The sequence below is a fragment of the Lissotriton helveticus genome, chromosome 1_2 (genome assembly GCF_964261635.1).
Source record: "Lissotriton helveticus chromosome 1_2, aLisHel1.1, whole genome shotgun sequence".
NCBI classification, from domain to species: Eukaryota; Metazoa; Chordata; class Amphibia; order Caudata; family Salamandridae; genus Lissotriton; species Lissotriton helveticus.
Window position 1 is genome coordinate 445,257,994 of NC_136058.1, and position 26,160 is coordinate 445,284,153.

General features: G+C 47.6%; 1 long non-coding RNA gene across 1 annotated transcript; it reads right to left on the minus strand.

Moving 5' to 3' along the window:
- Window positions 1-11,565: 11,565 nt before the first annotated feature.
- On the minus strand, window positions 11,566-22,822 carry LOC144808018 (uncharacterized). Its single transcript, XR_013606570.1, has 3 exons — window positions 22,758-22,822; window positions 15,683-15,754; window positions 11,566-13,257 (listed from the first exon to the last, which is right to left on the minus strand). It is a non-coding gene; the product is annotated as an uncharacterized LOC144808018 (long non-coding RNA).
- Between the last annotated feature and the right edge of the window lie 3,338 nt (window positions 22,823-26,160).

Genomic DNA, 26,160 nt, shown 5'->3' on the forward strand with positions numbered 1-26,160 from the left:
TGCCTGGCCCTTGTTATTGCATTGTTTGTGTCAGATTCTCCTAGTGCCTGGCCTGTGTCATTGCATTGTTTGTGTCTGATTCTCCTAGTGCCTGGCCTATGTTATTGCATTGTTTGCATCAGATTCTCCTACCGCCTGGCCCATGTTATTGCATTGTTTGCATTAGATCCTTCTAGTGCCTTGTCTGTGTTAACAATTACGCCCTTGCTCCTACCCGCAGCATCTCTATTCCCGCTGTGACCCTGTTACCGTCAGCGGCTCACACGCGTGACTCGATTGATTCAGCCCTCTCTTCTTGCACACATGCCCGTGCCTGGTTGTTCCACTCTCCATCACGGGCTACTCCTCCTTGAATGCTTTGCGCACGCCTACTGTTGACCATACCTACTGCTGCTCCCCCAGGCGACCACCGTGCATAGTCTGATCTACTCTCTGGTCCCTGCCTGCTTCCCTTTAGCCCCATCCGCTCCAGCGCTTTTCTCCTTCTGTGCAGTCCTTCCCCCTGAACTGACCGTCCACGCCAGGTGCTACCTTAACACCCTACCAGTTTTGCGCGTGCCATTCCGCCTGTTCTGCCCTAACACCCCACCCCCTTTCTCTATCCCCTTGTACAGCACTGTTCTTCCTCCAACCCAGTCCTGAAGATGATCCCAATTAATGCGGATCGAAACGCCGTCGACCATTCAGCCTAATAATAGGTGCTACCCACAATGTGGCACATGTTACCAACAGCCTAGCTACATCCAAAACAAGCTTTTTTTAATTCATCTGTAGCCACATTGTTTTGTATAAATCACTGTATATATTCGACACTAATCACTATTGCACCGTTTACGCTGATCAATTTCTCACTTGCGTCACCACCTTGCTCACCATATGCACCTTTCACACACCAAGTACAATTGGGGTTGGATTACTTGTGTATCTACAGTGCTGCTACTACTCCTAGATAAACACGATGCCTCGGGCATCGCTGGTGCGGCTAAGTACGGTTGCGTCCTGGTCGTGGAGCTTAATTCAAACGGGCACGGGAAAGTGCGGTAGGCCATCTGCTCACCCCCTCCCGAAATAAGGATCACCTCCTTCAGGCTTTCCAACCACACCGCACTCCACGCTAGCGCCCTTTCACAAGAGGCCGCCCCTTTACAGCCTTGATGAGTCACCACCCGTACACGGTGTGACGAAACACGTGTCGCTTTGTGCTCTTTCTTGTACTGATTTTCTATTTAGAACCATTAAAACTTTTCTTCAAATTCACACTGTTGAATTACATCACTCCGCTTGAATAATAATTTAATTTCCGGTTCTCACCTGAGAACTACGTACTTTTCTCGTGTGCACAGGACACTTGTTGCAGGAGAGGGGATGAGCCATGTAACCCCCAATTGTGTGTGGGTAAAAACCCTCACTAAACAAGCAAAACGGAAACCTAGGCACACATAAATAGTAAATTTACACAGTATGTATAAGTAAGTGCTACAGTACAAAATCCATAAAACAGAAAGGAAAATGTCTTCAGAGATGTTGAGTAATGTTCAGCCTTTTAATTTTTTCTTAAGATTCAGTGATCAGTGGAAGAACCAGCCGACACGTGTTTCGTCGCATGTGGAAATTACTTCTGCAACTTCCTCAGGGCTGAATACAGATGACGAGTATCCGGATTGTTGATCACCCGGTGATAATTCCAACCCGGCTGGGCAAAAACCAGACAGGGTGAGTCTGTTTGTTCTAGACGTGTCAAGTCTGCGGTAATGGTGAGTATCCAGCATACATTGGGTGAATTTCAACAGTGTTTTTCAAAGGATTGGAAATCGTCACACCAGGTCACGGTGGACCAGCGTGAGACTTTGTTAGTTTGCGTAGCGGGATGCCGTAAGGGGGTTGAAAAGTCTGGAACATATAATTCCAATGTTGTAGTAGATCTCAAGGCGGGTGCGCCTAGTGAGCCCCTCCGGCTGATCACTGTGTTCCGGGTTGTGGACTGGTTTTTGAGCCTGCAGTTAGATCTATAACCAAAACTTTGGTAGTTAGAAGCCCGAAATTAAAAGACGGGTGAGAGCTTGCGGTTAGACCCAATACCGTAACCGGGTTAGTGAGAAGCCCGACACTAAAAATCGGCTTTAATGGGGTGAAAAAGTGGAGCTCTGTTTGCAATTGACAGGAATAACAAGAAGCTTGTTTACACGTAACTAGGATATGCTAGACGCCCCAAATTCTTCTCTCAAGCAAGGAATTGGTTTGTAAGGAATGGGGAAACGCTAGTATTTTGAACTCTATCCCAGAGGAATAGATTTGTTTGTAAAGAATTAGGAAAACGCTACACCTGATCTTAAAACATGTGATGATACATAAACTAAAATGGATTTAATACTAAATCAAAAGGAAAAAATATGACGATGTGTAAAACAAAATGGGTACACTAATGTGGAGTTAGGAGGTTCTGTCTCTTAACTAACAAACAAATCGACAGATGTATGTAAAAACATTGACGAAATTCCTTCCATTTTAATTGTAGGTGTGTTCTTACCTATGCACACTGAAAATTGCAAGGTGGTACGATCAAGATAAAGACGTACTGGACAAAATAGTCAAGGAGGATTGAATTCCCCCCAGGAGCATTAGTACCCAAGACGATGCCCCTGTATTTTGAAAAACCCTATGTGAGATAACATGTGAGTAGCTCAACCAACCATTTCAGCTGTAAATAAGTGAAATAGTGAGAAGCACTTTTTACAAATAGAAGACCCATACTTAGAAATCTATTTATGCCATCCCTAAATATAGGATGATGTCCCGTTGAACCTCTGGAAGAAGGACCAAAAGTTTATTACCGGTCCACTTCAAAGGATAACTAGAAGAACCAGAGATATATGCTTTTTAAGTAAGACTCTCTTGACCTTATTATGATACCTAAAAATCTAGACGAAGTATAGGTAAACCACATAACCTCTCTTTGATATTAATTGTATGTATTTGTTTTCAGATTTGAAGTTTTTATATAAAAAATTGACCTGTCCTGAGGAAGGTGTTCACAAAATAGGATCAAGACACCGAAACGCGTCGACAAAAGGACTGCTTTTTAATTGTATTTTGTTTTTGTGATATGTACACTATGTACTTTGTGTGAATTTGGTAACTTTTAAATATATTGCGAATTTTGTACTGTATGTATGAAAAAATCATGACACTTTGGCATTAAATGCCGGTTTAAAAAAAATTAAATCGAGACAAATATGTTACAATTTGTGTGTTGAGGTATATACTTCAGGTTCTATTCTAAACTGCATAATAAGGTCTTGAGTCTAGATATAGTGAATTACACAGAAAGGAATACTTTTTTTGTTACATTGTTTGTACTTCCCAGTCCTTTCTGGTACAAGGGAAACTCTCTCTTTTTGAAAAGAATGCCAATAAATAGGGCACAAGTAAGGAAAATAGCGAAGGAGCCCATTATCATATGCAAATCCAAATGACGTCACAAGTAGTGACGTCACAAGAAGTGATGTCAGGCCCTTATAATAATTTTCACGTGAAAGGTCGACGGCCTGTTTTAAAAACAAGAAACATAAAATGTAAAAATCTGTTTTTGGTTTCAGTTATTATACATCATATGTTTTTCCCACTATCAGTTTTTAACTAAACTCGGAAATGACTGAAAGTGTAATTATTTTTAAACAGATATGTGGAACTTGGAAATTAAATTTTTAAACAGTTTTCAACTAATAAATAAAATGTGCTTTTAATTTGCGTTTGTTTCCTGACGTTGTTCTTTATCCAGCCCCTAAGCCCCAAAGTGTTTCACATTTATAGTGTATTAAGCAAAAGAAGGGCTAATTTTGTCTAGTTCTCTGTTCCTCTTGTGCGCCACTCACACTAACAAACACTCTGAGGCCTGTGTCTGCAGTGCTGGGGCACAAAGTATCAATTACCAGTCGCTGGTTTAGGAGCTAGGAGAAACTGAGTCCTGTTTCCAGATAATAGGGGGGGACCCCATCAAACTGTGTCGACCCTCGACTTATGCCGTGCTGATAAAACAAATTTGAATAATTTAAGATGAATTGAAATGAGAGAAAGAGAAGAAGAGAGTGAGGTGCAGGACGTAGTAAAAAAATGAAAGAAAGAGGCACAAGACTTTACCCTGTTCTGTGTACAACCATTTTACGTTAACAAGTTGTGAAGTACGTTGTGAACAGGCTGGCACCCCCCCCCCCTTTGTATGTAAATGAGCTTCTGTGACCAGGCACCCCAGGGTCCCATCTCTTCTAGCGCGGATGATAATGTGAGCACTGTAAGGTAATCACAAACAAGGGCTATATTGAGAAATAATCGGCTTCCAGGTCATACAGCTGTGGATATGTAGGTCTTTATTAGTTTATTTTAATTTACTTTAGTTTGCTGCAAATCTCCAGGTTACTTTTTCCCAGTATATTGCTTTATATCGCTCTTTGCTCTCCATCAGTTAAACGTGAGGTTTGATGTAGGATTTGTTGTTAGTGTCCCTAGACCATGTCGTAATCCCTTTGTCCTCGATTTGTCTGCATGTGTTTTGTCCACTAACTGGTCTAGGATGGGCCTTCTCAAGGTAGAAGGCGCTTTAATAGGAATAATAAATCAGAAATATATGAAATTGTATGTAAACAAATATTTGCCTTTCAGTTATCAGGCACCACCAGACTCACATCTACACATGTAATTGAGCACCAGACTAAAGTGACTACTCCCTATATAAATATGTGCCATCAGTAATCAGGCTGATGGTTCCGCTGATACGCACAGCAAATAAAGTTTCTGGGATTACGCGCATTGGCCTACATTTTAATTGCTGAAGTTTCGCTGATGCGCACAGCTTATAAGGTTTGTGGATATTGCGCACTGTGGGCAGATCACTGAAATTCACCCTTAAGTAGTAACTAGGTCAAAACAGTACGTACACCATTCTTCTCGTCTCTTTGACATCTCCAGAAGTTCCTCCTCTCTCGTGGCTGAAGTGGATGAAGGTTTTCACACATTATGCTTGTGTCTGTGGCACTTCCTTAAGCACAGAGAGGAAAGCCTCATTGTTAATCCATTGTTTGGGCTCTGAGGGACAAGAATTCTTTGAACATCTTCCTAAACTCTCTGATAGGGACTCTGTCACTCTTAATGAATATGAGATCTGCTTCACAAAGTTGGACTTGCACTACCTCCCCAAAGTGAGTACTGTCCTTCAGCAATATCACTTTGGGAGAAGGATGCAAAGGCAGGATGAGTCAGTCAAACAGTACATAACTACCTTGCACAAATTGACTTCCACATGCAATTTTGGTGCAGCTTTAGAGGAGCGCTTAAGAGGTCATTTCATGTTGGGATGCGCCCTCGACAAAATGAGAGACGCCCTGTGGCAAAAAGACATGCCACCGCTTCAAGAAGTGCTACCCATAGCCAAAAGTCACAAGCATTCAAAAGCGTGTGTTTATATTATGCACAAAGACAGTTCAGGTGATAAAAAGGAGAACATTAATGTCAAGGTGGTGGTGGATAGATTAGGTAATCCCAAATCGAGCACCACTTCAAAGCCCTTTAATACAAAGAATTTTCTGGGGATGTGCTTCAGGTGTGGCAACCCTGCCCATGTTGCCAACTTTAAAGACTGCCCAGGCTGGAAGGCCATGTGAAAAACTTGTGAGAGAATAGGTCACGTCTCAAAGAGCTGCAGAATGGGCAACGAGCATTAAAATGTCAGGGAAGTAGATCTTTATGAGGAAGATTTAGAAGGAATCAATATTCTCCCAGTCACAGGGAATGCTAGTGATGGCCCTCAGGAGCTAGTGTTGATTAATGATGCTCCAGTGAGCATGCTCTTTGACTCTGGGGCCAAGATACCGCTAGTCCCCAAGACACTTTATGAGCGTAATCTGCTGGGCAAAGTCACCCTGTTGAAGCCAGACATTAGACCAAAAGGTTAAGGTGGGGTGACTATTGAGTTGCTGGGTTATTTCTGGGGCACAATTGACTTCAAAGGGAGAGTCATTCCTGGTAAAATCTGTCTTGTAGAAGCGGGACTCGCTCATAAGTTGGTCCCATCAACATGATTTACATATCTGCCTTGATCCCAATGAGATCTGTCTGCCTAAAAGAATTACCACCAGTTAAGGTTGTTAGTAATGCTAATTGAGACTGGATCATGGAATTCCCTGAGATCTTTGCTGGTGAACTTGGTTTGTCTATAAACCGATGTACATTGGATAAAGGTCAAATCCTATGCTGTTTCAAAAACAGATAAGGTCAGGAATGCACCTGGTAAGTAAGGGAGAGCATGAAAGTTGAATTAGATAATCTCTTAGCCAAATGCATCATTCAAGAAGTTGAAGCAACAAAGTGGTTCTCTCCTGTTGTTATGGCCCCAAAGCCAATGGGAAGGCCAGGCTTTGTGTCAGCTTGAGAGAGCTCAACAAAGCAGTTATTGTTGATCATAATCCTTTACGCAGCATAACTAAAATGCTGTGTTCTCTTGAGGGTGCAAGGCATTTATTTCTCCTTGGACTTGACCTCCGCCTATCACAAGGCCAGGCTTCACTCCTCGTCAGAACCTTCAGAATATTCACTCTTCTTCCCATCGACCTTACCACCTGTGTAACACCCTTTGGTACCTTTAGATTTCTAAGAATGCCTTTTGGACTGATTTCTGCAGCCTAATTTTTTTCAGAGGGTGATAAAGGGCTTTCTTGGAGGCCTTCCGGATGTCAAGGTGTACCCAGATGATGTGCTCATCTTTGGCGTGGATTTTGAGGAGCATAATGGGAGGCTGAGGTCAGTATTGAAGAAGTTACGTGATGCTGACCTCACCCTTAGGGCTGACCAGTGCTAATTTGGTGTAAAAGTAATGGAGTAGCTAGGGCATTTTGTGTCCGCTGCAGGCATTAAAACCCAAAGCCTCATTGGTAAACACCCTTTATAATTTGTGCACCCCTTTGAACAAAGAAGAGTTTGTACACTTTCTGGCCATAGCTGAATTTTATCACGAGTTACTTTGCAGGGAAAACCTCTTGTTTGAGGTCTCTCCTCAAGAAGGGAGGCAAATTTGTTTGGTCCAGGGGTTGTGAGGAAGAGTTTGAGTGCATTAAGAAACATCTGAATGAAGCACCTTGTCTAGGAAGTTTTGACCCCACAAAGGTATCTTATCTCATGACTGATGCCAGCTCGAAGGGGTTAGGAGCAGTTCTTTTGCAGATGCTTGATAGGGAGGATAAAGCCATTCTTTTTGTCTCTAGCCCTTGAGAGGTGCTGAATGCAACTGTTCTGTTGTAGAGAAAGAAGCTCTGGGTTCCCCTTTTTATACACACAAATCCTTTGTCTCTGAAGGCAGAGAGTTTCTGTACCTAGTCCAAACCAGTTCTGGGTGCATCCTGCCAGTGCACTACTTCTTCCTTTGTCAGGGTGGGCCAGGGTTACCAGACGCCCCACGGGAGGTGGAGCCAGCATTGTGGAAGGTAGGCACAGCCTTATTCAGGGCCAGGTGCTACTCCTCCCACCACTCCCAATGCAGATAGGTCTATTCAGCCTTGTGCTGACTCACCCTGTCTCCTGGAGCCACCCCAGCCCCTTTCACTCCTCACAAACCAGACATGGAATACACAACCTAGCTGGGGCAGGCTTGGATGGTTAGGCCTAAGATGCACTTTACAAGCTGCTTCTGCGGGTGGCACAATCAGTGCTGCAAGCTTACCAGCAGCATTTGCCTTACAAGCCCTGGGCACATGCAGTGTACTGTACTAGGGACTGACGAGTAAACCAAATAAGACTTTCATGGAGTCCCTAATACATTACATCAATTTAACAAAGGGAGCACTTGCACTGTGGCACTGAATAGCAGTGGCACAGTGCCCAAAGCATCTAACCAGAAAAAACATATCAAAAACAGAGGAGACAACAGCGAAAAATGGAAGGGAGACTCACTTCAATGGTACCAGGTCTAACAGTGGGCAGTATTGAGAACTGGAAAGAGAGAAAGAGGTGATAAAAAAGAAAGATCTTGTATGATAAAAGGAGGTCTGTGAAGAGAACAAGTGGTCAAGATCAAGTCTCCCAGATTCAAATTCCGTTTAGGTTAGCAAGGTTCTCAAAAATGCAATAAAGACGAGTGACCGTAAAATTTAGAATTTAAGTTGAGTGGTGAAGTGTCAGGCTAGTGCTAGTTTTGATACTAGCACCACAACTGGTGGGCCTGATTCAGGCTCTGAGGTGGAAGAGCCTTTTGCACAAGAATGGGACTCTGGGCCACTTCGCTTGAAATGTATTCCCCGACGTTTGTGCAATTGTGTTTCTTAAAGTGAGCTCTTTCCCATTTCCCATGCACCCTAGTTTTCTCTTTGCCTATAAAATCGCTTTGTTGAGTTCTTCAAAGATCGTAACTGCATTCTCTATTATGTTCTTTGTATCCTTTGTATTCATTATTAAGTTTCCTTTTATTTTCTTTAAGTTTAGAATGTGTTAGGGGGAGAAGGTGTGACGTCCTGTGTCATAATATGGTATGTTATGTTATGGTATATGGGGCTTTCTAGAGCGCAGGTACACCGCCAGGTTTCTTGGCACTGTGAGAGTGAATCGATGAGTGCAGTTGTGGGCCTGAGATAGCTAGTTGTAGGCTGTAGTGAAAAGCCAGGTCTTTAGCTGTTTTATGACCCGCAGATAGTCTCCCTCAAGCGATGGATTCTGGGCACCATCAGGAGGTTCTGGTGCGAGGATCTCAAAGTCCGCTGAGGTAGATGTTTATTGATCAAAGAGATGAAGAATCTTGGGCCGGTGTCTTGAATAGCTTTGAAGAGTGTACAACCAGCTTTGAACAAGGCTCGTTGCTCCACTGGGAGCCAGTGGAGGTCTCTAAGCAGGGGGGTAATATGCCATTGTCTGTCCTTAAGATAGATGATCCTCACCACTTGATTTTGAATCATCTCCAATCGGTGTCTCAGGAATTGTGGGAGACCAATGTAGAGGACATTCCCATAGTCAATTTTAGAAAGGATTAGGGCTATGGCGATTTGGGTGAATGCTTTCTTACTAAAGAAGTGTCTGATCTTGCGCAGTTTGCGCAATTGGACAAAGCATGCCGAAGTCACTGAGCCAATTTGGGTGCTCACGTGCTCACAGAGAGGTCGGCATCAATATGAACACCAAGACTTTTTATAGCAGATTTAGGGATGGGTGCCTCTCCTAGATCGAGGAACCAATAGGAGGGGTCCAGTAGTCATGTTTGCTGTGGGGAACGATGATATCAGGTTTTTCTGAGTTCAGCTCTAGTTGATTTTCATTCATCCATGCTTTCACATAGAGCATCGACCACTTGACAAAATCCTTAGATTCTACAGAGTTGTCAAGGGTGAAAATAAGCTGCACGTGATCTGCGTAGTTGAAGATTTTCACACCCATCTGACGTAGACCTGAAATCAGGGGTCGTATATAGATATTAAATAAAATTGGCGAGAGAGAGGAACCCTGAGGAACGCCACAGTTCAGGTCTACCATTCTAGATTTGAAGGGTGAGAGCCACACTAACTGTTTACGGGCTTCCAGAAATGAGCTGACCCAGGCAAGGGCAGAGCCCCCGAGACCTGCTGCGGCAATGCGCTCCAACAAGATTTTGTGGTTCACGGTGTCAAATGCCGCAGACAGGTCAAGGAGGATCAGACCCGAGTATGGCCCATGTCAACCTGTCCCTTGAGGTCGTCCAGTACTGATAGAATCACTGCTTCGGTGGAGTGTGCGGGACGAAAACCTGCCTGATGGTTGTCCAAGAATGTAGTGGTTTCCAGAAAAGAGCTTAGGCGAGTAGCCACATGGGTCTCCAGCACTTTCGTCGGGAAAGGGAGGAGAGAGATGGGTCTGTAGTTCTCCAATTTATTGGGGTCTATGCCTTCCTTTTTTCTGAAGTATAACAACCACTGCTTCTTTAAAAGTAAGTGGAACAATGCCACGGGACAGTGAATGGTTCAGTAATTTAAGAGAGGTATTGGGGAAGTATCGATAGATTGCTTTGGAGACATAGATGGGGCAATCCTCCTTGGGTGAGCCTGATTTGATCTTAGCTATAAGGTCCAGGAAACGTTTCTTGTCCATTAAGGGAAGGGAGTTTAGAACACAAGGATTGGAAGTCTCCTGTTGTTTCGGTGGTCACGGTTAGTGGGAGCAATGGAATTTTGAATTTTCTTTATTTTGTCCAAGAAAAAGGAGTTCAGGTCATCGCAAAGTACCTGACTGGGCACAAAAGATGGCGTGACACGGCTGGGGTTAGAGAGTTCTTTTACTATCTTGAAGATTTCTTTCGAGCCATTGTCAGAGTTGAGTACCCTATTCGTAAAGAAGGCTCTCTTGGCCTCCAGTATAGCCGCCATATACTGATGGGGAATGGTGGTGTAATCAAGTTTATCTTGTGCTTTGTAGGTTTTCCTCCACTTCCGCTTGGCTTGGCGTACTTGGAGTTTAATGTTTTTTAGATCTTTGTTAAACCCTTTGGAATCTTCATGCTTCCTAGGGCGGTAGGTTTGGTCTGTAGAGGTGCATGGAGTTCGAAGGCTTTCTTTTGATAATCGTTAATCTTACTCTCCCAGTTATCAGGATTGCCTTCTGATACCAGCTGCTCTGTAAACAGAGTTTCTACTAGTTTATCCAGCTCAACCCGATTCCAGTTTCTATAAGTGCTTTTTGAGAGTGAGGGATTAGAGTTCAGTGGGGGGGGGGGCAAGCAGAATACAATTATTGATATAGTGATCAGACCAAGCACAGGGTAGTACTGCCAGGTTAGTCAAGTTAACAATGATTGACCACACATGATCAACGGTGTGGCCCTTAATGTGCATAGGGGTATCAATGTGTTGAGTAAGGTTTAGACAGGCAAGGGACTCAGAAAGCTCTCTGGAAGATTTTCCCTCATCAGTCTCATTGGCCTAGAAGTTCAGGTCACCTATAATCATTACTTTGTCATAGTCAGTGATCAAAGATGCAATGTGATTAGCAAGGGTCTCGTCTCGTCTTCATGCTTCAACACCCTGCGCATGCTCCGAAAGATCTTCCGATGGAACCCACCGAAACCAGGAAGACGGTCACCCAGGCACTCGTCACCAGCCGACTAGACTACGGATACACCCTCTACACCGAAACCACAGCCAAACTGCAGAAAAGACTCCAATGCATCCAGAACGCCTCCGCACGACTCATCCTGGACATCCCCCGCCACAGCCACATTGCCGGACCCCTGAAAGACCTGCACTGGCTCCCCGTCAGCAAAAGAATCACATTCTGCCTCCTCACCCAAGCACACAAAGCCCTCCACGACCTAGGCCCCAGGTACCTCAACAGCCGCCTGACCTTCTACACTCCCACCCGCCAACTACGTTCAACCAGCCACGCCCTGCCACCGTTCCACGCATCCGAAGAGCCACCATGGGAGGAAGATCCTTCTCCTACCTGGCAGCCATGACCTGGAATTCCCTCCCCATCCACCTCCGTCTTACCCAAGACCACCTCTCCTTCAGGAAGCAACTCGAGAACTGGCTGTTCGAGCAGTAGCGGACCCCCCCCCCCAAGCGCCTTGAAACCCTGGGTGAGTAGCGCGCTATACAAATTTCTTGATTGATTGATTGATTGATTGGGTCTTGGGGAAGTCAGGCATTGTTGCGGGGGTCTGTATAACATCAGAAAAATAAGCGTGCTACTGTATAAAGTAAGTTTAATTACAAGAGAATCTACTGATGCAATTACCAGATGAGACAGGGCAGAGGGGGGAAGTTCTTTTTTTTAAATTGCAGCCACTCTTCCCCCTCTCTTCCCTAGTGGCCTGTCTGTGCGTAGGATATAGTAATTGTCGGGGAGGGCTGCCAGGATGTCAGGTGACGACTCCTCTGTGAGCCAAATCTCAGTAAGTAGCAGGCAATCCGGTGCGTTCGTGTCTATGGTATTACAAATTTCTAACTGGTGTTTGACCATGGAACGGTTATTAAGGTACATCAAATCGAGGTCTTTAACCAAGTCTCTGCCTGTTCCTAATGTGGATGACATCAGACGAATCACAGATCGTACACCCGGGGTTGGATATCGTCAGCAGTCAGGGGCTTGGAGTTTAAAAGCCCAAAGGACTGTAGCTTTTGCCGTAAATGATCCTCAATAGTATAAAGTGTATTGGGTGCCATATGTAGGAGACTGGCTATAGAATAGATGTATTTTTTGTCATGGTGGCGTGCCCCGTGTCTCGTAATGGCACGGACGGGCGCAGACGGGCTTGCCTTTGGGGAGCCCGCTGCGCCCGTCCTCCCCTGCTTTGACTAATACACCATCCTGCTGGCCCGCATCTGGACAGGCAGAGATCTCAGTTTCTTTTGAAGCATGCAGCAAAGAGGCCCGCTGTCGATTACTTTTGCCCTAGCCATGGATCTGTTTGCTGCCCTGTTTCATTCACAGGACCCAGCAATCAGTATACCGAGTGAGACAAATTGAGAGGAGATATCACTGTATGCTGATGATGCATTTGTGTACCTCAGGATCGTGAATTCGTATCTACCACAGGTGATGGATGTTCTAGACGATTTTGGTAGGGCTTCTAGACTAAGGCCCCTTTTATACTGTCTGTGCCAGTATATGCTTTTTTGCTCAGTGGCTAAGACAGGTACATGATACACTTTGGAAGTTACAGGTCACTTTGAAACCCCTCGGATCAACCCAAGAGACAGAGCTGGTGGGGGAAAATCTTCCTATATTGGAAATGATAATCCAGCATCTTTGGTGAATGGACATCTGAGAAAGTGTATTTACAATGACTTTCTTTTAAACAACCTTTTCTCTCCTCTCATCTTCAGGAGACAGAGACAAAGCTTGTGCTTGTAAACCAAGGATATTAGTCTTTTTGACGGTTCTGTCACATCACAACACGTCTACGGATGCTGATCTGTTAGGGAGGGTTTGCGTCTCCAAAGCATTTCTCATAAACCATCAAACAGAAGTTACAGCACTGAGTTTTCCCATGTGCACTGCATGGGGATCAATTGTGGCCAATGTTCTCCTTAATCTCAGTTACTGACACTTGGTAAACATTTATGCTCCTTTTCCTTTAGGGATTTGACAACTTTCACATTCACCAGTTTCTTCCGCTCCAACATCCTCATCATTCCTGGAACATAGAATATGTTTCTTCTCAAGAGATCGAGAATGTTTTAACTTTCCTTGAAATAATCCTTTTCGTTGTGTTTCACTTAATTTAAACCTTCTTATTTCTGTTCATGCTTCAGTCACCTGTAGAAATGGAGTCAGAGATTGTAAATGAACACAAAGAAAAATATTTATGACTTTATACTTTGCACAAAGAAAGCATTATCAAAAACAAGATAGGAAATCAGTTGAGTATCATTTCTGATAGTGGTGAAACAGCTCTGGGACACTGTAGATCGGGACCTTTGGATCACTGGAACTCAAGGATGTGAGAGTAAACGTAATTAATATTTAAGAAAGAAACACAAGTTGCACATATATTGTGACACAGATTTTCAGAAGCAGCCAACACTATCAATTTACAATATCCGTAACAAAGGCTGGCATCAAATGAGATATTTGTAATACTTTTAATGAATTTTCAGATGTTATTTACTCTCCTGCCCACCTAGACTGTTCATCTATTCCTTTTTCCGGTGATTTAGGAAGGGACATTTTATTGAACAAAGGAATTGGCCTTGTTACACTCAGTGCTTTAAATGCCACCATAGACTGACGCTGTGTCCAGTTAGCTCAGTGGAATTCACCATTTCAAATTGTGCGGATGATAAGGACTTACTTTGTGGCCCAGAACTCATCATGCTCCTTCGACAGGACCCGGGTACTGCAGCACAAAACAGAAGAAAGAGAAAAAAGGCTATCTTCCACTCTCACCACATGTTCCAGCACAGGGAACTGTGCAGCAGATGCCTGTGAACCCATAAGTTACTTCTAAACACAGTGCCCACAAGGTCAGCACCAGGTGCGGCTCCACCAGTCGCACCACCTTAAAGCAAGCCCTATGTGCATGTGTGTCCACACACATATACTGTGTCTTTTGCTTGTAGTAGACAAGACAGAAAAGGGCAGTTTAGGAGGATGTAAAGAGATGGAAGTCAGATCCATAGAGAAAAGGCGCCGAAAGACAGACAGAGGGATTATGGTGTCACGTGCTGTAGAGGAGGAGACAAATGTGATAATAGTTATGTTATGTTATGTTATGTTATGTTATATGTTTGTCTTTTAAAGCGCACGGCTACTCAAAAAGAGTGTCCCGGCGCTTTATTTAAAACCTGTATCAAGGTAACACAACACAGCAATAAAGAACACAGATCAGACAATATAATAAAACTGAATAAAACAGCCTAAAGGGCAAAAAGCCAGGTTTTAAGGCCCTTCCTAAAGGTAAACAGGTTAGTAGCACCACGAAGAACCAGAGGTAAAGTATTCCAAAGCTGTGGCGCTAGCAACCCAAAGGAGCGGCCTCCAATACAAGCCCTTTTTACTCGCGGGACCACCGCAAGAAGTAAAGATTCAGATCTTAGAGATCGGGCCGGGTGGTAAAAGGCAAGTCTCCTTTGGAGATACTGTGCTCCCACAGCATGAAGAGCCTTATAGGCCAAGGTCAAGGCCTTAAAAGCTATCCGCTTCCGGATAGGCAGCCAATGGAGCGACTGCAAAAGGCTAGCAGCACTGACTCGCCTGTTTAGGCCATAAATCGCCCTCGCAGCCGAGTTCTGGACGACTTGCAGCCGCTGCAAAAAATATTCCGGCAGGCCCAGATAAAGGACGTTGGAATAATCCAGTCTTAAACCAATCAGGGCCTGCACTGTCATCTTCCTGTGCTCCTCTGAGAGTAGAGGCAAAAACTTCCGCAGCATCTTGAGGAGACCGAAGCATGTTCCCGTTAAACCAAGGATCTGAGATCTTAACGTCAGACCCTTATCTATCTTGACCCCCAAGTTCTTAACCAGCTGGGAAGACGGAGGGAACATGTTTTCAGGCCACCATGCCTGCCAATCCGGGTCAAAAGGACAGCCGAAGAAGAGTACCTCAGATTTATCTGAGTTGCACTTGAGGCTGTTCAGCTGGAACCATTTAAAAACAGCCCCAAGGCACTCACGGATACTCTCTCCATCGAAGTCTTCTCCTTTCCTGCACGAAAAGAGGAGCTGGGTATCATCGGCTTAGGATACGATCCGGGCCCCAAAGGACCTAGCCAATGCCGCCAAAGGGGTCATAAAGATGTTAAAAAGAGTCGGGCTCAACACAGAACCCTGCGGAACTCCGACTCCCAGTGGCGGCATCACGGCCGAGCTAGATGAGGCCCAGACCGTTTGACGGCGGCCAGCCAGAAATGATCCAAACCAATTGTACACCGTCCCCCTCAGACTGATGTCATGGAGTCTGGCGAGAGACCCTCATGGGGGACGGTGTCAAAGGCAAAGTTAAGGAACTGCTGGGCAAAACTGACCAAAAAAGGAACTGGACCTGCACTACACCCCTCACATGTTCGAGGAGGAATGTGGCTCCATCATATTATTATCAGAAGTTTGATAACAACAAGAATAGTGCACTGAGGGAGTCAAATGTTGAAGCTGAAGAGACAAAAACAAAACAGAGATCAAGAAAGGGAATAGAGAAAGAAGAAACACGGGAAGAGGAAACTTAGAGGTATAGGAATCCTTACCTGAAAGTTATATTATATTTGGTTCCTCCGAGTGTGGCAGCCACGCCGCACTACTTGGTCATCCCAGAATACCTTGAAAGGAAGTAAAGAAATGGTATTGCGTCAGACGACTATCACACTTCATCACATTTTACAAATAACCGTCCTGAACTTCCAAAACAAAAGAATCTCTTGTTCTCTGGAGGCCATTGCGAAGCAACTATGGTTATGAATAAATAATTTTTTTGTCTCAAGAGCCATGATCCCTTGCTGTAAAAGGTCTCTGTGAATATGGAGTGCACCCACAGTCTCAGATAACAGACCCCAACAACCCAGTCCACGTCTTCATAACCCCCATCTTTCCATTTCCAGGCCATGAAACTTGTAAATCAAAACAATCTGGTTCACAAAAGGCATGTTAATGTCCTTGTACATAATTCTGCCCACCGTTCATAGATAATTCAACAAGACTCTTAGATTTTTCCAAACCATGTTCTCTGAGCAACTGCAATTCAAGCTCCAGCTGACGCAGAGTTCGAATGCTGAGCAATGGAAGCAGCAAGGCTTCAATCAATGTGTTGGCGCTTTTTATTTATAAGTTATCTAAAGGTGTGATGTGGAGGATCAGCGTCTTGTGAGCCCTATAGGACAGTGACCAAAGCACTAGAACATTGGAATAAATCCTTCACGAGACAAAGCTTGGAACATTGCAATGTTGAGACCTCCATTGAAGACAACGGAGCAGCAGCAGCCTATTCAACCTGATATAGGCCCGCTGCTCTCAACATTACAATGTCCAAATACACAGCCTCTGCCTCTTTCTTTCCTCTGCCTCTCCGAAATATATGGATTGGGCAGGAGAAGGCAGAAGATAGAGCCTGCAGCAGGGCACACAAGAGCCTCCCCCTTCCTCCTCCCGTAGCTCGCAGTGTCACTGGCGTCTCGGAAGGAGGGGAGGTTCTGCTCATCTCCTGCATCTCCCCGGCTCACCTGAATGATGAAATGCAGTTTAGCCGAGCCCAGGGCGAACCAGCGCTGACTTCAGCCTCCTTTCACAGCTATTGCTGTGAATGTTCAACAATTAACCACCGTGGTCCCGCATGCGGCTGTTCAACATTCACCGCAACAGCTGTGAAACAAAGGTTTTGGAGTACGGGGGATGTTTCAACCCCCTCGGTGTCTGGGACACCATTGTTTTATTAATTAACACATTCTGCCCTCATGGGGCAAACAGTGTAATGACCTTATAGTCATCCATAGCAGGCAGTACAGCCCATTAAAGGACCGCTCCCTTGGTAAAGGCCCTTGCCTTTGGAGCTACAACAAGCATCAAAGCTACATTAAAGGTTTCAAATAATTACTGAAGGCATAAACATGGTTACTCAGTCAGAGAAATAATTATCATAATATTTGCAGGAGAATCACATATTGGTAACCTCTAAAGTATATCAAAAGCCAGAATCAGAACTAACTCTATCTGTAAAGTCAATAGACAGACCACACACAACAAATGTGTGCTAAGATATAAGAAAATGTTTTTTTTATAATATCAAATAGCAAACTGACATAGAACCTGCTTATTTGGAAATCAAGGAAAAGTTCTTAAGTTTTTAGACAGAGAGAACACATTATTGACATGGTTCATTATATGGTAAACATTACAGCAATCAAGGAATGTTCATGAAAGCATGACACAACAAAATGTAATTTAATAAACCACACCTACAAAATGAATAATTAATTGTGACTCTTCCCCAAAAAGCCACAAGTCATTTTACAAGGTGATTCCCTAACATAATAACTGGATCTTAATCACAGTTTAAGTTTGTGGCCATTCATCATTGACCCAATTTGTACGGGAACATTTGCTGACATATTATTACTTGTTTATTAGAAATGCCTACAACTTGGACTCTTTTCCCAAGAGGGGTGGGTTGGGAGCTCCCGTCAGTCTGACTGTGGAACGGGTAGCTCTTTTATTGATTAAAAGTGATGCTGGATTCCCATTTACTTCTTCTACAAAAGAGCCACTCTGGGTGACCTCTAGGACTGCTCCAAGCAGGCAATCCTTCTCCCGTCTCAGGCACCGTCATTGTGTCTGATTCAGTCCAGTAGAAACTCCTAGTGTAGATGCAAGTTGTGGAAAATCCTTATTAATCACTAAAGGATTTTGTTGAAATCCTGATTTTGTTGAGAATTTGGCGTTCTATTCTGCATTGGGCTGTGGGACTATCTGGACTGAAGGCATGTTCCAATACATCTGCCTTTGATTCTGCATGCTCGGCACAGAGGCCAGTTGGGCTGGGACCATTGACTGAGACATCCCATTCGGTGCCATTTGATTCATGTTCCAGTTTCCCAGGTTCCTGCAAACATTGCACAGATCATGTCTTATTCTGCACATTATTAGTGTTTGAGGTATTTAAATTGTCACTGTCAGTAAAACCTATACCCTAAGCAGGGCCGCACTGGCCATAACGGGCTTCCGGTGTTTCCCCGGGAGGCTGGAACAGTGGGGACCGATTGTTCAGTGCTGGTCACTGGGGGCTGGTTTTGCTCTGGTGCTGCTATATCACACCCAGCAACAAAAGAGGCAGGGAGCTGGTCCGTCAAAATTGTCAGGCCTGGTTTGGGTTCCCAGTCCGGCCCTGACCCAGAGGAACAATATTTCCTCCTTGCACATACTGAACATCATTATTCTGCACACCAACGCCGTGCATACCCAAATTCACACCAGCAACAAACCCAGAATCAAAACGAGAATACAATCCGTGAGAACCACTTTCGTCACCCGTTTGGAAATTTTTTGTCTGAGCCATCATTATTTTTATTTTGATCTTCTTCTGCTTAGTAATAAAATTGTCACTAGAGTACTTTGGTTACAACAAAGTCTCATCCAGAATATTGGTCTGCAGGCCCTCACATTTTGCTGGATATGTGCACTAACCTCTGGATGCAACGCTAAATGATGCGTCCTCCTTCACCCGGTCTTCGACTTTGCAATATTGCCTGTAAATATGCATTCATCTCTTGTAATATATAATAAAATATTTTGAGGCGCTTCACTCTGTGGCTCTTCAATTGGCCAGTTTACAAACAACTTACAGTCTTCCACAAATCTCTTGGGACAACAATTAATAAACTTAAACTCAGCTCTCGACCACCCTGCCTGGACGAACAGGTCTCATCTCCACTGCATCCCTCCAGGAGAGGCCCCACCTTCTATGAACCACCCAAACACAGGACAGGCCTCACCTCATCTGCACCCCTAGACAGGCCTCTCCCCCTCTGCACCCCTGGACACCTCACCTCCTCTGACCCCTGGAGAGGCCTCTCCTCCTCTGCACTGCTAGACAGGCCACACCTCCTCAGCACCACTGGACATGCCTGACCTCCTCTGCCCACCTGGACAGGCCTCATCTCTTCTGGACCCATTAACACTCCCTGGACAGGCCTCACCTCCTCTGCACTCCCCTGGACAGGCCTCACCTCCTATGCACCCCTGGACAAGCCTCTCCTCCTCTGCACCCCTGGACAGGCCTAACCTGAGCTGACCCCCTGAACAGACCTTTCCTCCTCTGAACCCCTGGACAGGCCTCACCTTCTCTATGTCCCCCTGGACAGGCCTCTCCTCCCCTGCACCCCTGGACAGGCCTCACCTCATCTGCACCCCTGGACAGGCCTCTCTTCCTCTGCACCCCTGGACAAGCCTCGCCTCCTCTGCACCCCTGGACAGACCTCTCCTCCTCTGCACCCCTGGACCGGCCTCACCTCCTCTGCACTCTGGACAGGCCTCGCCTCCTCTGCACCCCTGGACAGGCCTCACCTCCCCTGTCCCCCTAACAAGCCTCTCATCCTCTGCACCCCTGGACAGGCCTCACCTCCGCTGCACTCTGGACAGGCCTTGCCTCCTCTGCACCCCTTGACAGGCCTCACCTCCTCTGTACCCCTGGACAGGCCTCACCTCCTCTGCACCCCTGGACAGGCCTCTCCTCCTCTGCACCCCTGGACAGGCCTCACCTCCTCTGCACCCCGGACAGGCCTCGCCTCCCCTGCACCCCTGGACAGGCCTCACCTCCTCTGCACCCCTGGACAGGCCTCAACTCCTCTGCACTCCCCTGGACAGGCCTCACCTCCTCTGCACCCCTGGACAGGCCTCACCTCCTCTGCACTCTGAACAGGCCTTGCCTCCTCTGCACCCCTTGACAGGCCTCACCTCCTCTGTACCCCTGGACAGTCCTCACCTCCTCTGCACCCCTGGACAGGCCTCTCTTCCTCTGCACCCCTGGACAGGCCTCACCTCCTCTGCACCCCTGGACAGGCCTCTCTTCCTCTGCACCCCTGGACCGGCCTCTCTTCCTCTGCACCCCTAGACAGGCCTCACCTCCTCTGCACCCTTGGACAGGCCTCTCCTCCTCTGCACCCCTGGACAGGCCTCACCTCCTCTGCACCCTGGACAGGCCTCACCTCCTCTGCACCCCTGGACAGGCCTCACCTCCTCTGACCCCCTGGACAGGCCTCACCTCCTCTGACCCCCTGGACAGGCCTCACCTCCTCTGCACCCCTGGACAGGCCTCTCTTCCTCTGCACCCCTGGACAGGCCTCACCTCCTCTGCACCCTGGACAGGCCTCACCTCCTCTGCACCCCTGGACAGGCCTCACCTCCTCTGACCCCCTGGACAGGCCTCGCCTCCTCTGCACCCCTGGACAGGCCTCTCTTCCTCTGCACCCCTGGACAGGGCTCACCTCCTCTGCACCCCTGGACAGGCCTCACCTCCTCTGCACTCTGGACAGCCTCACCACCTCTGCACCCTGGACAGGCCTCGCCTCCTCTGCACCCCTGGATAGGTGTCACCTCCTCTGACCCCCTGGACAGGCCTCGCCTTCTCTGCACCCTGGACAGGCCTCAGCTCCTCTGCACCCGTGGACAGGCCTCACCTCCTCTACACCCCTGGACAGGCTCACCTCCTCTGCACTCCCCTGGACAGGCCTCTCTTCCTCTGTACCCCAGGACAGGCCTCTCCTCCTCTGCACCCCTGGACAGGCCTCACCTCCTCTGCACTCCCCTGGACAGGCCTCACCTCCTCTGCACTCCCCTGGACAGGCCTCACCTCCTCTGCGCCCCTGGACAAGCCTCTCCTCCTCTGCACCCCTGGACAGGCCTCACCTGCGCTGACCCCCTGAACAGACCTTTCTTCCTCTGAACCCCTGGACAGGCCTCACCTCCTCTATGTCCCCCTGGACAGGCCTCTCCTCCCCTGCACCCCTGGACAGGCCTCACCTCATCTGCACCCCTGAACAGGAATCTCTTCCTCTGCACCCCTGGACAGGCCTCACCTCCTCTGCACCCCTGGACAGACCTCTCCTCCTCTGCACCCCTGGACAGGCCTCACCTCCTCTGCACTCTGGACAGGCCTCGCCTCCTCTGCACCTCTGGACAGGCCTCACCTCCCCTGTCCCCCTAACAAGCCTCTCATCCTCTGCACCCCTGGACAGGCCTCACCTCCTCTGCACTCTGGACAGGCCTCGCCTCCTCTGCACCCCTGGACAGGCCTCACCTCCTCTGCACCCATTGACAGGCCTCACCTGCGCTGACCCCCTGAACAGACCTTTCCTCCTCTGAACCCCTGGACAGGCCTCACCTCCTCTATGTCCCCCTGGACAGGCCTCTCCTCCCCTGAACCCCTGGACAGACCTCACCTCATCTGCACCCCTGGACAGACATCTCTTCCTCTGCACCCCTGGACAAAGCCTCACCTCCTCTGCACCCCTGGACAGACCTCTCCTCCTTTGCACCCCTGGACAGGCCTCACCTCCTCTGCACTCTGGGCAGGCCTCACCTCCTCTGCACCTCTTGACAGGCCTCACCTCCCCTGTCCCCCTAACAAGCCTCTCATCCTCTGCACCCCTGGACAGGCCTCACCTCCTCTGCACTCTGGACAGGCCGCGCCTCCTCTGCACCCCTGGACAGGCCTCACCTCCTCTGCACCCCTGGACAGGCCTCACCTCCTCTGCACCCCTGGACAGGCCTCACCTCCTCTGCACCCCTGGACAGGCCTCTCCTCCTCTGCACCCCTGGACAGGCATCACCTCCTCTGCACCCTGGACAGGCCTCACCTCCTCTGCACCCCTGGACAGGCCTCACCTCCTCTGCACCCCTGGACAGGCCTCACCTCCTCTGCACCCCTCACCTCCTCTGCACCCCTGGGCAGGCCCCACCTCCTCTGCACCCCTGGGCATGCCTCGCCTCCTCTGCACTCCCCTGGACAGGCCTCACCTCCTCTGCACCCCTGGACAGGCCTCTCCTCCTCTGCACCTCTGGACAGGCCTCTCCTCCTCCGCTGACCCCCTGAACAGACCTTTACTCCTCTTCACCCCTGGACAGGCCACACCTCCTCTATGTCCCCCTGGACAGGCCTCTCCTCCCCTGCACCCCTGGACAGGCCTCACCTCATCTGCACCCCTGGACAGGCATCTCTTCCTCTGCACCCCTGGACAGGCCTCACCTCCTCTGCACCCCTGGACAGACCTCTCCTCCTCTGCACCCCTGGACAGGCCTCACCTCCTCTGCACTCTGGACAGACCTCGCCTCCTCTGCACCTCTGGGCAGGTCTCACCTCCTCTACACCCCTGGGCAGGCCTCTCCTCTTCTGCCTCCCTGGACAGGCCTCACCTCCTCTGCACCTCTGGACAGGCCTCTCCTCCTCCGCTGACCCCCTGAACAGACCTTTACTCCTCTTCACCCCTGGACAGGCCACACCTCCTCTATGTCCCCCTGGACAGGCCTCTCCTCCCCTGCACCCATGGACAGGCCTCACCGCCTCTATATCCCTGGACAGGACTCTCTTCCTCTGCACCCCTGGACAGGCCTCACCTCCTCTGCACCCTGGACAGGCCTCGCCTCCTCTGCACCCCTGACAGGCCTCACCTCCTCTGCACCCCTGGACAGGCCTCACCTACTCTGCACCCCTGGACAGGCCTCTCCTCCTTTGCACCCCTGGACAGGCCTCACCTCCTCTGCTCCCCACTCAGGCTCAGCAGGAGGAAGATCCATGGATTAATAAATTGCAGGCAAGTGAGTTAGCAGCTCTCCTACCTGAGCAGAAACCTGTCCAGGCTCTCTCCTCCTCCTGGGGATGGGGGCGGGCAGCAGATCTGGGGTCTGAGGGGGGTCTGTGAGGGTCTGAAGATGAAGGTTACTGCACAGACAGACAGGGCTCCTTCCTCCTCTGCAACAGGCTGGACACAGAGCAGAGGGAGGAAGTGATGTCAGCATCCGCTGCTAGTGCTGTCTCTGCCTCCGCTAACCCGGAAAGGTAAACCCTTCTCCTTTTCATACGAAGTGCAGCTCAGTGGGTTTCATCAGCAGGCGAGGACCGCCCTCTGGTGGCCGCTGACGGAACCGCCGCCTCCCGGCTCCAGCAGTGAATACATTTCACACAAACAACCATTGGTGCCTGTAAAGACCTGGGATTTCAGATGTCACAGACGTGAATGTTTTTAACAGTCAGACAGTTCAAGTACAAGGCCTCACACTTGGTTGCAGCTGTAAAAAAGTATTTATAGCTTCACTTCAGATGAGCATCTTCGAAACACTGATGTAAAGGACTAAAGTGTATTTACAGAAAGTTGACAACTGGAAATGAAGGCCTTTATTTCAATGAATATATCTGTATTTCAATGAATATATCTGAGCATATTGGTCTGTTTTCCAATTAAACTGGGCAGCTTATTTATTCTTTTAAATAATTTATTTGCAGTTTTTCAAATCCACAACGTGCTAGATAGAAAAGTAAACAGAGGTAAATACCATGGAGTTTTAAACACCATATCAGTGACAATGAGGCATAAGTCATGTGTCATAGCGACAATTGAAGGAACAGCTTAATTTTAATTTTCCTGTGCCTGTGGCTTATTCCTTATACTTAATAAGGTTTTATATCCTCGAACAAGACTGAATTGTAGGTTCTAATTAGGTTTTGAGATTCTGGTTTAAGAGGACAACTGTCTCCTAAAATATTAAGATATTGGTCTCTTGCAGGCTTTGTTTTTTTGTTTACAGTAACCACCATCCTCTCTCAACAAAGATGCACTGACAAAAATAAAGCAATATATCTTTGAAACAATTAATTCCTAAGATAGTACAGTGATGGTTGCTGTTACAGTGTTAAAGATTAGACTTCCATGTTTATGTTGCACTAGGATGGGTCGACTAACTGTTTGTAATTTATGCTGAGTCTACGGGGTGGGAGGGGGGTGGGTGTGGAAATCGGTTTAGTTTTTCTTTTTTTATTATATAATTGGAAGAAACACGGTCACCAAGAACTGTTATCTTGAACAGGTCTATGACATTAAAAGGTCGACTAAGCTGGGATCATAGCGAACAGCGCTCGAAGAGTAGAGTGCAGATGTGATTACCTCCATTTGTTATATATCACCTGCTGTCCAGTTGTAAACTCGGGCTACTGCTTTGCGATACGCTTCCGCAACTGTTTCTTCTGAGACTCTTCATGCTGCCATATGGCTGTATTGACTAATGTCTTCTGATGTATTGTTTTATGTATATATTCCATTAAAATAAGTTGGTAAAAAAATGGTGGAGTAGCACAGGATCATGATCAGAGGTACTGTTTGGGAGGATCAAGGCGTAAACGTTTACGATGTGCGCAGTAGGGGAAAGTATGGGCTGCGTCCCTCAGGTGCGTCAATCACCATGGATCCATCAAGGCATGATCATCAATAATGTCAGAGAGGATGAACCGGCCTCGGGCTGCCTGGTCGTATGGTTTCTGGACTTGTCAAGGTGCCATATTCCAGCATTCCCCCCCCCCCCCCCCCATGAATGCCCCGGCTGTCCAAAGAGAGCAGGAGTTTGATCAGCAACCGGGGCATAGATAGAGCCCACACACAAAGACTCATTGAGAATCTGAACCTTGACAAAAATATATCTGCCCTGGGGGGTCCCGCCACGTCCACAGTGTGCAAACCCTCAGGGATTTGTGAAATAAGATGTCCAAACCACTCTCCCTATGTTCCAAAGGAGTAGATGGGTGTGTAAGGGTAGTCTGGATCCTGCTGGTATGTAGTACCGTACTCATCCAATCCCTTCAGAGTTTATCATGTTCAATAGGTGACAGGTGTGTTTCCTGGAGCAATGCTACATCAAGGCGGTGCATCCTCTGAAATGAGAGTATTTTCTGTCTCTTGATAAAATAGGTCAGGCTGTTGTCATTAAGGGGCATATTTACAAGCAAGTCGAGGAGCGCGGCGCTCTCCACTTCTGAAACGCAGGGCTGCACCGTATTTACAAGAATAAGCTACAGCCCTGCGTTTCTCCCTGTGCTGGTGCTAAATTTAGCTGCCTAGCTCCAATGCAGACAGTCTTGCACCATAGTTCAAGGATTCCTGCGTTGAGGGGAACAGGCCTGACAACTACCACTCATCACAGGTTAGACTAACGCATTTCAATGTGGTGTTCCGCATCACCGTACTGAAATGCAAAGTCCCATATTTTTATGGTTTTCTGAGCTGTCAAGTGCTGGAGCGCTGCTATAGAAATTAGAAGGCAAACTGAGAAAAGCTGACAGTGCATGTTTAGGGGCTGGCTCAGCAGGACTTGTTCTGGTTTAGCTACATTCAAGGACAGCACTCCTATCCGTCATGTGAGACTGCAATGATTTGCCCAATGGTCGAGCTGTTTCGGTTTCCTGTTGGGCCGTGGCTCGCTCTGTCACACTAGTGCCTGCCACAACCGGTATTCATGTCCTACAGCCCCAATCCTGGGGTCGGGGGCACTTGCATTCTGTTGTTGATTTTACTCTGGTCTGGGTTCTGTTGCAGGCAAAAAAAGTCCTAAATCATGATTAGTAGCCGAGTCAGCCCGTGTCTTATCGGCGTGCATGGCTGCACCTCAAATGTTGATAATGTAACTGCCATCACCTGCGGACAGCGCCAGGCACATGTGGATCCGTGGGGCAGCGCCTTACCTGTTGATATGGTCTGGCAAAGCTTGCCACGCTTATTCATAATTGCCCCGAAGCAGACATTCCAGAACCTCCCCAAAGGGCCATTAGCTTTGCAGATGGTGTGCTCGAGCCTGCCATGGTCAGGTTGAGAGAGCAGTCGGTCTGCTGCATCCTAGCGCCAGATATGAGAGTGACAACTTGGACGACTTCATGTCTGCAGCCAGCAGACTCTCATGCAGGTGGACTTGCAGCAGCCCTGAGCTGGAGCCTTAGCACATGCACCACTGCCACGTCACCAGTGAAGCGCTCCGATGGGCAGACACACTCCCCCAGGCAATTGTGAACTGGCCGCCTGGGGGAGTCCGGCACTTAGGGCCCGATTCACAAAGGTAAACTGAGACAAAGGTCTATCTTTGCCACTTCCGGTATTCACAAAGGGCATTTATGAGTAGTAAAGATAGACCTTTGTCTCAGTTTAACTTAAGTTTTGGTCTTAAGTCTAACTGAGTGCAAACTTAAGTTAAAGGGAGAAAA